This window comes from Salvelinus fontinalis, chromosome 34, assembly GCF_029448725.1.
Source record: "Salvelinus fontinalis isolate EN_2023a chromosome 34, ASM2944872v1, whole genome shotgun sequence".
NCBI classification, from domain to species: domain Eukaryota; kingdom Metazoa; phylum Chordata; class Actinopteri; order Salmoniformes; family Salmonidae; genus Salvelinus; species Salvelinus fontinalis.
In genome coordinates, this window is record NC_074698.1 from 5,075,414 (window position 1) to 5,087,251 (window position 11,838).

The window sequence follows — 11,838 nt, forward strand, 5'->3', positions numbered from 1 at the left end:
ATAGGCTTGAATTAGAGGAAAAGGAATGAACTCATAGGTCTATAAGAGCAGGTGGACGGTATAATGTGTATTTGTTTATGTAGATCCCTAATTGATTTGACTGTGTGGCGAAGCGTTAAGGGTCAGGCAGGATGACAAGTGGTGTGATCATGTCCCCTGTCTCCTGAGGCTGGGTAACATATGTGTTCTTCAAATACATGAATACACACACACTCGCACATGCATGCAAACACACCTATTCCCCCTCCAAACACACATCTGCACCCCTACCCCCCTTTTGCATGTACACAAACACACGCACGCATATGGTGTCTGCATTAGAAGTATGAGTAAGTGGGAAGAGGAAGGAGATGCAGAGGGGGAGAGGAGGGAGATGGGTAGGGGGGGGGGGGGGGAGGGGGGTTGGGAACAGGGAAAACAACACGTTCAGCTTCATTAGCCAATAGCAACCCCTTTTAACAGGAAGCCCATTATTCACCCAGGATCCCAAGTCAATTACAAGTAGGAAAGAGGTGACTTTTGTGGGAACTTTCAAAAACCCTAACCCTCATGGTATATGATATAAATGATATAGTGGCCAAAGAACTTCTCCAATTGTCTGGTCCATGTCCTTAATTTATGTAGTTAATGATTGTGTTTTAGTTAGTATTGCCAATTTTATATTCAAATGTAAGTTGCAGTCATATATCAGCATGTTGCTGCCACTTGCCACAATGTTCTGTTGAAAATCAGTAGGAAAGAAATTCCATTCGCTATCTATCTTCAACCACCAATCTCAGTTCTCAATAGAGGAAAGAGGTGAACAAAAATTGAAATAAGTTGTGAACGAACTGGGAGGAAACGAGGACAAGGAAAAGTGAGATCTTCCTGAAAAAGGAGAGGATAAACGAGGTTGAGAGGGGTGAAGTCTACCCCAGTAGGATGAAAGAGGGTATAGAGAGAGAAGGGGTGAAGGGAGAGGTGGGGAAGGAGGGAGGGGGATAAGGGGTGAGAGGGTCTCTCTAAGGTAATGTTGAGGAAAGAAACCTGATTGGGTTTTAGCGGAGAACAAAAGAGGAGAGCACACAGAATTCATCTTGTGTCTCTGCAGCCTGATTGGTCTAATTACCCCATTACTCACTAGAACCAGTGGCCCTGTGGTATGAGAGAGGGGGGGGGGGGGGGGGGGGGGTGAGAGAGAGACAGAGACAAAGAAGGGTAAGATATAGAGAAACAGAGTAATAGGAAAAGAGAGGGTCAGATGAAGAGAGGAAAATAAAGACAAAGTGATGTGTTGTAGAAAAACGTGTCTACAATCTACATACAGTGATAACAGCAAGAGATCAACCTTTCAAGAGATGATGTGCTACCATTGGAATGACTATTATAATTAAGCAATAAGGACCGAGGGGGTGTGGTAAATCAAATCAAATGTATTTATATAGCCCTTCGTATATCAGCTGATATCTCAAAGTGCTGTACAGAAACTCAGCCTAAAACCCCAAACAGCAAGCAATGCAGGTGTAGAAGCACGGTGGCTAGGAAAAACTCCCTAGAAAGGCCAAAACCTAGGAAGAAACCTAGAGAGGAACCAGGCTATGAGGGGTGGCCAGTCCTCTTCTGGCTGTGCCGGGTGGAGATTATAACAGAACATGGCCAAGATGTTCAAATGTTCATAAATGACCAGCATGGTCAAATAATAATAATCACAGTAGTTGTCGAGGGTGCAGCACCTCAGGAGTAAATGTCAGTTGGCCAATATACCACAGCAATATATATATGGCCAATATACCACAGCTAAATTCTTATGCGCGAAGTGGACAGCCCTTTGCCATGGTATATTGGCCGTATACCACAAACCCCAGAGGTGCCTTGTCGCTATTATAAACTGGTTACCAACATAAATAGAACAGTAAACAAGGATTTTTGAATAGCCGTGGTATATTGTCCGATATACACACGGCTGAAATGCTGTTTCAGCCAATCAGCATCAAGGACCCATCTGTCACATGTTTCATAAACAATAGGTGTAGACTAACAGTGAAATGCTTAATTTCCAACAATGCATAGTTAAAGATAATATATATATATATATATATATATATATATATAGAAATAGTAACATGAGGAATAAATACACAGTGAATAATGATTAACAATAACAAGTAAAACATAGCATGGCTAATACAGGGAGTACTGAGTCGATGTGCAGGGGTGTAAGGTAATTGAGGTAGCTACACTTTCTATACAAAAATATGTGGACACCCCTTCAAATTAGTGGATTCGGCTATTTCAGCCACATCCGTTGCTGACAGGTGTATAAAATCGAGCACACAGACATACAATCTCCATAGACATAAATTGGCAGTAGCATGGCCATACTGAAGAGCTCCGTGACTTTCAACTTGGCATCGTCATAGGATGCCACCTTTCCAACAAATCAGTTTGTCAAATGTCTGCCCTGCTAGAGCTTTCCCGGTCAACTGTAAGTGCTGTTATTGTGAATTGAAAACATCTAGGAGCAACCATGGCTAAGCCATGAAGTGGTAGGCCACACAAGCTCACAGAAAGGGACCTCCAAGAGATGAAACCAGTAGTGTGTAAAAATCGCCTGTCCTCGGTTGCAACATTCACTACCGAGTTCCAAACTGCCTCTGGAAGTAACGTCAGCACAAGAACTGTTTGTCGGGAGTTTCATGAAATGGGTTTCCATGGCCGAGCAGCTGCACGCAAGCCTAAGATCACCATGCGCAATGCCAAGCGTCGGCTGGAGTAGTGTAAAGCTCACCGCCATTGGACTCTGGAGCAGTGGAAAAGCGTTTTCTGGAGTGATGAATCATGCTTCACCATCTGACAGTCTGACGGGCGACTCTGGGTTTGGCGAATGCCAGGTGAACGCTACCTGCCCCAATGCATAGTGGCAACTGTAAAGTTTGGTGGAGGAGGAATAATGGTTTGGGGCTGTCATGTTTCGGGCTAGGCCCCTTAGTTCCAGTGAAAGGAAATCTTAAGGCCATTCTAGACAATTCTGTGCTTCCAACTTTGTGGCAACAGTTTGGGTTAGGCCCTTTCCTGTTTCAGCATGACAATGCTCCTGTGCACAAAGCGAGGTCCATACAGAAATGGCGTGTCGAGATCAGTGTGGAAGAACTTGCCTGGCCTGCACAGAGCCCTGACCTCAACCTCAATGAACACCTTTTGGATGAATTGGAACGTCGACTGCGAACCAGGCCTAATTGGCCAACCTCACTAATGCTATTGTGGCTGAATGGAAGCAAGTCCCTGCAGCAATGTTCCAGCATCGAGTGGAAAGCCTTCCCAGAAGAGTGGATGCTGTTCTTGCAGCAAAGGGGGGACCAACTCCATATTAATGCCCATGATTTTGGATTGAGATTTTCGACATGTAGTTGGTCATGTAGTGCATGTATTGTGCCAAATTCAATTCAAAAGTCGAACGGGGTGGGATGGTGCTACTGAGTGGCGCAGCGGTCAGTAGCCTCTAGCATCTCAGTGCTAGAGGCATCACTACAGACACTGTGGTTCGAATCCAGGCTGTATCACAACCAACCGTGATTGGGAGTCCCATAGGGCGGCGCACAATTGGCCCAGCGTCGCCCGGGTTTGGCAGGTGTAGGCCGTCATTGTAAATAAGACTTTGTTCTTAACTGACTTGCCTAGTTAAATAAATACGATTGCGCGAACAAACACTTGAGTTGCGAGAGAAGAAATGTTGTCGAGCGAGCAGAGGACGGGTCTGGCGAACGCAGGCCAGCGTTGTGCGCAAATTAAATTTGAGAGCTTGCGAGTAAACTTCATTTATGCATGCAGTAAATTAATAACAGAGCAGATATTTTGTTCGCCTGAAGAAATACCTACATGTCAAGACTCAGAAATGACTGCACTCAGAAATACGCCGCGTTCCTACACGGATGTCTTCTCTCCCTCTCACCAACTTTCCAGTTTGCTCTCCAAAATCCATTTTGCCCTCGCTACTGCTTAATATCATTTTATAACAGGTGGAAATTCTAGCCAATGAACAGGGTGAGTATAATTTGTGGAACATTCCATCAGGAATCCAACAAACAACGCATTCAAAGTTGTATAGTGGACAATTACGATACCGGTTAGGGAGTGGGCTATTTCATTAAGTATTTCACTCACAAAGTTTATTCCGAAAAATGTCTGTCCTCACTCTGGTAGCCTATGGCAAAACATTAATAATAAACTACGCGGTGAGTTGATGCCTATTCGGCAGCTAGTTAGTTAGGTGAATTGATCGTGTTACTTTCTATGCGTTGTTTGTTGGAAATCTTGTACTTTACGAAGTTTTTGGAACAGATTCCTGTTGGAACGTTCCACAAATTATACCCACCAAATGAACATAGCCTGTGCTGTACCAGTCCACTAAAATCCACTTGGTCGGGTTGTTGGACCAATCACGGATCGACTACAGTGAAAGATGAACGATGGCTGACAATAATGAAGAAACAAATTCAATAGTTTTTCAGTAGAGGTACTAGCTATTCAACTATGATTTCAATATTGAAATTGAAGTAAGTAGTTATTTGGTCTTCTGTTATTAAAGCAGGTAACGTTAGCTAACGGTTAGCTAGCTAGCTAACGTTTAACCATGTGGTTTAGTTTAATATACCGTCTCTGGTTTAACTAAGAGCTTTGTACCTAAATTGAGTAGGGATTTAGTAAAGGAGGACTTGGAAGACCAGCATGACGGGGTGGCAGAAGAGGGGTGAGAACCGACAGGGGAAGAGGTCAGTGATTTGAGGATGGGTAGCCAAGAGAGGTCAGGCTCTTAATCAAATAATAGCCATTATTGTAAACTGCTAACTGCATAATTTAAGATATACAATCTGATTGAAATAAAGATTTGTAACTTTCACTTTTTTTGTTCAGTTACAATAAATGAGATTGACCTTAAACTATTTCTCTCTCTCCATCCCTCTTTCCATGTAGGTCCACTGTCACCAAAATATGGTGGTGAAGTTGTTCTCAGCTCAGCTGACAGAGACGGGAGATACTGTTCCAAGTAGGTTACCTTGGCTCTCCTGTATGCACAGCACTCTGGAGACTTCCTGCAGGTAACCATGACATCCACCAATCACCCATTTAACTTAATCATTAGTGGTACTGAGAGTTCCTCAAATCTCATTGACGCTGTATGAAGGCATTGTGCATAGGACATTTGTCACGTTGAGAGGATGATTACCAGCTGCTGTCTATTGGTTAGAAATATGGTTCTATACTGAATGTATGTGATAGTCATTGCTAAACAATAGCTCTCCACGAAGTGGGTTGGGCATGAAATGACAGCAGGCTGTTCAATACTGAGCCATGCTGACTGACAAGTAGTGTGGATTGGTACAGGAAAATTCCACAGTTTCAGAGTATTTGTATTTATTATGGATCCCCATTAGCTGCTACCAATGCAGCAACTCTTCCTTTATACATTTAAAAAAAAATTATGGTACATTCACAGATTTCACAACACACTGTGTGCCCTCAGGCCCCTACTCCACCACTACCACATTCTATTTTATATATACTTTTTTATTTAACCTTTCATTTAACTAGGCCAGTCAGTTTACAATGAACAGTGGGTTAACTGCCTTGTTCAGGGGCAGAACAACAGATTTTTACCACATATCTACTAGAGGTTGACCGATTATGATTTTTCAACACCGATACCGATTATTGGAGGACCAAAAAAAGCGGATACCGATTAATCGGCCGATTAAAATTGTATTTTATTTATTTGTAATAATGACAATTACAACAATACTGAATGAACACTTATTTTTAACTTAATATAATACATCAATAAAATCAATTTAGCCTCAAATAAATAATGAATCATGTTCAATTTGGTTTAAATAATGCAAAAACAAAGTGTTGGAGAAGAAAGTAAAAGTGCAATATGTGCCATGTAAAAAAGCTAACGTTTAAGTTCCTTGCTCAGAACATGAGAACATATGAAAGCTGGTGTTTCCTTTTAACATGAGTCTTCAATATTCCCCAGGTAAGAAGTTTTAGGTTGTAGTTATTATAGGAATTATAGGACTATTTCTCTCTATACCATTTGTATTTCATATACCTTTGACTATTAGATGTTCTTATAGGCACTTTAGTATTGCCAGAGTAACAGTATAGCTTCCGTCCCTCTCCTCGCCCCTACCTGGGCTCGAACCAGGAACACATCGACAACAGCCACCCTCGAAGCATCGTTACCCATCGCTCCACAAAAGCCAAGGGGAACAACTACTCCAAGTCTTAGAGCGAGTGACATCACCGATTGAAATGCTATTAGCGCGCACCCCACTAACTAGCTAGCCATTTCACATCGGTTACACCAGCCTAATCTCGGGAGTTGATAGGCTTGAAGTCATAAACAGCTCAATGCTTGAAGCATTGCGAAGAGCTGCTGGCAAACGCACAAAAGTGCTGTTTGAATGAATGCTTACGAGCCTGCTGTTGCCTACCATCGCTCAGTCAGACTGTTATATCAAATCATAGACTTAATTATAACATAACACACAGAAATACGAGCCTTTGGTCATTAATATGGTTGAATCCGGAAACTATCATTTCGAAAACACGTTTATTCTTTCAGTGAAATACGGAACCATTCCGCATTTTATCTAACGGGTGGCATCCCTAAGTCTAAATATTGCTGTTACATTGTACAACCTTCAATGTTATGTCATAATTATGTACAATTCTGGCAAATTAATTACGGTCTTTGTTAGGAATAAATGGACTAAACACAGTTCGCAACGAGCCAGACGGCCCAAACTGCTGCATATACCCTGACTGCTTGCACGGAACGCAAGAGAAGTGACACAATTTCCCTAATTATAAGAAATTAATGTTAGCAGGCAATATTATCTAAATATGCAGGTTTAAAAATATATACTTGTGTATTGATTTTAAAGAAAGGCATTGATGTTTATGGTTAGGTTTGGTGCAACGACAGTGCTAAATAATCACTCGTTTGGCGAAGTAGGCTGTGATTCGATGAGAAATTTACAGGCACCGCATCGGTTATATGCAACGCAGGGAACGCTAGATAAACTAGTAATATCATCAACCATGTGTAGTTAACTAGTGATTATGTGAAGATTGATTGTTTTTTAAGTTTAATGCTAGCTAGCAACTTACCTTGGCTTCTTGCTGCCCTCGCGTAACAGGTAGTCAGCCTGCCATGCAGGCTCCTCGTGGAGTGCAATGTAAGGCAGGTGGTTAGAGCGTTGGACTAGTAACCGGAAGATTGAAAAAACGAATCCCCGAGCTGACGAGGTAAAAATCTGTCGTTCTGCCTCTGAACAAGGCAGTTAACCCACCGTTCCTAGGCCGTCATTGAAAATAAGAGCGTGTTCTTAACTGACTTGCCTAGTTACATAAAGGTGTAAAAAAATGTAATTAAATGTAAAATGTAATTAATCGGCCAAATCTGTGTCCAAAAATACCGATTTCCGATTGTTATGAAAAATGGAAATCGGCCCTAATTAATCGGCCATTCCGATTAATCGGTCGACCTCTATCTACAGTACAAAATGCATGTGTACGTGTGTGCATAATGTGTATGTTATCGTGTGTGTGTGAATGCATGTGTTTGTGTTGCTTCACAGTCCCCGCTGTTCCATAAGGTGTATTTTCATCAGTTTTTAAAAATCTAATTTTACAGCTTGCATCAGTTACTAGATGTGGAATAGAGTTCTATGTAGTCATGGCTCTATGTAGTACTGTGCTCCTCCGATAGTCTGTTCTGGACTTGGGGACTGTGAAGAGACCTCTAGTGGCATGTCTTGTGGGGTATACATGGCTGTCCGAGCTGTGCGCCAGTAGTTCAAACAGACAGCTCGGTGTATTCAACATGTCTACCTCTCATAAATACAAATAGTGACAAAGTCAATCTCTCCTCCACTTTGAGCCAGGAGAGATTGACATGCATATTATTAATATTAGCTCTCTGTGTACATCCAAGGGCCAGCCGTGCTGCCCTGTTCTGAGCCAATTGCAAATTTCCTAAATCCCTTTTGTGGAACCTGACCACACGAATGAACAGTAGTTCAGGTGCGACAAAACTAGGGCCTGTAGGACATGCCTTGTTGATAGTGCTGTTAAGAAGGTAGAGTAGCACTTTATTATGAACATACTTCCCCCCATCTTAGCTACTGTTGTATCCATATGTTTTTACCATGACAGTTCATAATCCGGGGTTAATCCAAGCAGTTTAGTCACGTCATCTAGCTCAATTTCCACATTATTTCTTTAAAGATTTAGTTGAGGTTTAGTGAATGATTTGTCCCAAATACAATGTTTTTAGTTTTAGAAATATTTAGGACTCACTTATTCCTTGCCACCCACTCTGAAACTAACTGCAGCTCTTTGTTAAGTGTTGCAGTGATTTCACTCACTGTAGTAGCTGACATGTATAGTGTTGACTCAAAGCCAGTGGCATGTCATTAGTAAAGATTTGAAAAAAGTAATGGGCCTAGAGAGATGACTTGGGGAATTCCTGATTCTACCTGGATTATGTTGGAGTGGCTTCCATTAAAGAACACGTTCTGTTAGACAGGTTACTCTTTATCCACAATATAGCAGGGGGTATAAAGCCATAACACATACGTTTTCCCAGCAGCAGACTATGATCGATAATGTGAAAAGCCACACTGAAGTCTAACAAAACAGCCCCCACAATCTTTTTATCATCAATTTCTCTCAGCGAATCATCAGTCATTTGTGTAAGTGCTGTGCTTGTTGAATGTCCTTCCCTATAAGCATGCTAAAAGTTTGTCAGTTTGTTCACTGTAAAATAGCATTGTATCTGGTCAAACACAATTTTTTTCCAAAAGTTTGGTTGACTATTTAATTTTCTTTTAAAACCTTTATTTAACTAGGTAAGTCAGTTAAGAACAAACTATTTATTACAATGACGGCCTACACCGGCCAATTGTGCGCTGCCCTATGGGACTCCCAATCACTGCCAGATGTGATACAGCCTGGATTCGAACCAGGGACTGTAGTGATGCCTCTTGCACTGAGATGCATTGCCTTAGACCGCTGCATCCGTGTGTATGTGTGTGTGTTAACCATTTAACTGCACTAGAATGCTTAAAAGGCCGCTAAAATGTTAAATATCGGTTATCGGTATCGTTTTTTTGGGCAAGGAAAATATTGGATATCGGTATCGGCAAAAAATGTCATCGGTGCATCACTAATTTGTTAACACATTTTAACTCTAATTTCTGACACCTGATTTTCCTCTGTCTCACTCCAGTTGTTCTCAGGAGAAATGTCAGTGTGTGTATGTGTAGAGAATACGTCAGGCTTCTTTCTACTTCATCGCCCAGGACCACTACACCAATGAGGCAGAGGACGCCAAGTTTGGACCAGTGAGTCACCAACTCATCTTATGCTTCACACAACTCAGCACAAATGTATCGCTCCACCTTCCTCCAACTCCAGTGCCTTACATTTGTTGACCTTTTTACCAATGTCTAAGGATTGTGCAAGGATTTTAAGTTGGGACTTTGACTCCATACCTAATCTTATTCCATCTCCTGTATTGTTCTGCTCTCTGTATAGATGATGCTGATGCCCCACTGTAAGAACCTGGAGATCTTCATTGGTTCTGAGGGAGCTGACTTGGTCACAAACGGCGCTTGGGACACCTTTTAGCGTTACCACTGTCTGGAGAACAGCCAGAGGGTGGTCGAGACATCTGCTGCAACTTCGTCTTCAGTGTGTCAGCTCTGCTACACCTGGGAGCTAAAGGTATGGCACCACACTCCCAACAGTCATGTATGCTTAAACATACTCGAATGCCACAGGAGGTTGGTGGCACCTTAATTGTGGGGAGAACAGGCTCGTGGTAATGGCTGGAGCGGAATAGGTGAAATGGTATCAAACACATGGTTTTGTTCTGATCTAGCCATTATTATGAGCCGTTCTGCCCTCAGCAGCCACCACTGTTGTATGGTCATTTATGTCTGATTCTTAAAGTGGCAATCAGCAGTTAAAACAATAACAAAGCGCTTTCCCTGCTCCTGTTTCAGTAAAAAGCTACGGGATGGAGCTGGAGAAATGTTGAACACTCTCAAATTCATAGACACAGCTATGGATGCAAGGACTGACCATCGTGCCTCCTAAAACCCCCCGGCCCAAGGTTCTTCGCCTCAGACCTCCTCCAATGGGTTTTGAGAAGGAGGCATGCAGAGGAAGTGAGGAGTTGAGCAGATATTAATTGGGACAGAGCTCATGTCATTGTTTTAGGTGGGAACATGTTGAATGATACATTTATTCTGTTTGCACTTATAACTTGTGCTCTTTCCACAGATGGCTCTGGCTTGCTGATAACATCTGATCTGAGACTCCCTGTGCGATTTGACTCCTGTAATATATTCAATAAAACTTCCCATGCCAAATTGAAATAATTTTAGATTCTACAATTGATAGACAATAGTAGTTCCCAATCAGACAATTATTGTAAACAAATCTGTTTCACTCAGTGCAATGTTTGGTGAATGCATGTTGTTTTGTCCTTTGAATGCAACCATCATCGAGTCCATCCTCACTTCCTCGATCACTGCAACGGATTGTCCGGTCTGCTGAGAGGGTCATTGGCTACCGCCTTTCCTCCATCGAGGTCCTGCATAACCCCTTCATGCCCGACCCCCTTTCACACCCTCTTCCAAAAAGTCCCATCTGGCAAACGGTTCAGGTCAATCACAAGCAAAACCTCCAGCCACCTGAACAGTTTCTTCCCCTGTGCCTTGGCCCTCACCAACCATCCACCTGGTTCACGATTAACCTCTCATCTGTGGACTTTGCACTATTCATCCACAGACGATGCACCTTGGACTATTATCCTAGAACTGCAAATTGCTCTTTGGACTCTCCTCACATCTCGTACATGTGTAGCACATGGGGATGTGTGAAACTTAATCCTCAGCCTTAAGTGTCCCGTTTGTGTCGCCTTATTACAGGGATGACACTAGTCACCTTTTGGCGAAATTCGCCTTTTTGAATCCAAAATAGGTGACCTATGTGATACGTGTAGATCCGATGGGCTTTGGATGACTACTGGCTGTAAGTGAACGAGTGATGCGCATTTTTTGGGGGTCCATTCCTCCTGTTATTAACTAGCTTTTGAGGTGGTGCGATTGGCTAAGACGCTTGAGAGACGTGTGTGAGGCAGAGGTCCTGAGTTTCCGCCAGGTATGGGCCGACTCTGGAGGAAGAGGTACTCGCCAAGCAAGCAGCGTGACGTCCTTTACACATGCATCATTTATAATGTAGCTTATTGTGCTCATAGTGTACACACTGTATGTGGATTTGCATCTATGTATATTGTGTTTGTGGTAGCACCATTTCACATAGTCAAATTCCTATACGTGCTAATTTATTTGGTGAATTAAAGCTGATTGACATGTTTTAACTTGAGTAGCTGGTTTATCATGTCAGTTTACATTCTATTATTTTTGGACTGATTATGTACTGTATGAACTGCAGCAGGTAGCAGCTTCTTGCCTTTGTGTCTTCCCCTATGTGTCTTCATGTATGTTGCAGGGTCTACAGATAATCACGGATTACAAATGGAAAACCAGCCACGTCGCGGACACCGACGTCTTGCTCCCGGACAAGCTAAACACCTTCGTCCGAATTGAGGATAACACAGTGCCACTGACGCGGCCCGCTCCCAAGGACTGTGGGCTCTCGTTCTTCTCGTTCTCCGTGGCCGACGCGAGTGAGACATTTAAGCTGCTGGCCCAGACGGCATCTCTAGCCGCGTCCTCAGAGCGCAGACCAGCTGGCTGGAGTGTTTACGGGCATTTTATCAAT

The 11,838-nt window shown here is 42.7% G+C and overlaps 1 long non-coding RNA gene across 4 annotated transcripts; it reads left to right on the plus strand.

The window, feature by feature from the left end:
* Positions 1-3,623: 3,623 nt before the first annotated feature.
* LOC129832906 (uncharacterized) lies at positions 3,624-11,434 on the plus strand. 4 transcript variants are annotated; one of them, XR_008756023.1, is made up of 6 exons: positions 3,637-4,748; positions 4,951-5,075; positions 9,275-9,389; positions 9,583-9,771; positions 10,053-10,217; positions 10,333-11,434. It is a non-coding gene; the product is annotated as an uncharacterized LOC129832906 (long non-coding RNA). The 4 variants fall into 4 exon arrangements; XR_008756025.1 differs by having other exon boundaries at positions 3,624-4,748; positions 9,583-9,830; positions 10,053-11,434; XR_008756022.1 differs by having other exon boundaries at positions 3,638-4,748; positions 10,053-11,434.
* Positions 11,435-11,838: the final 404 nt, after the last annotated feature.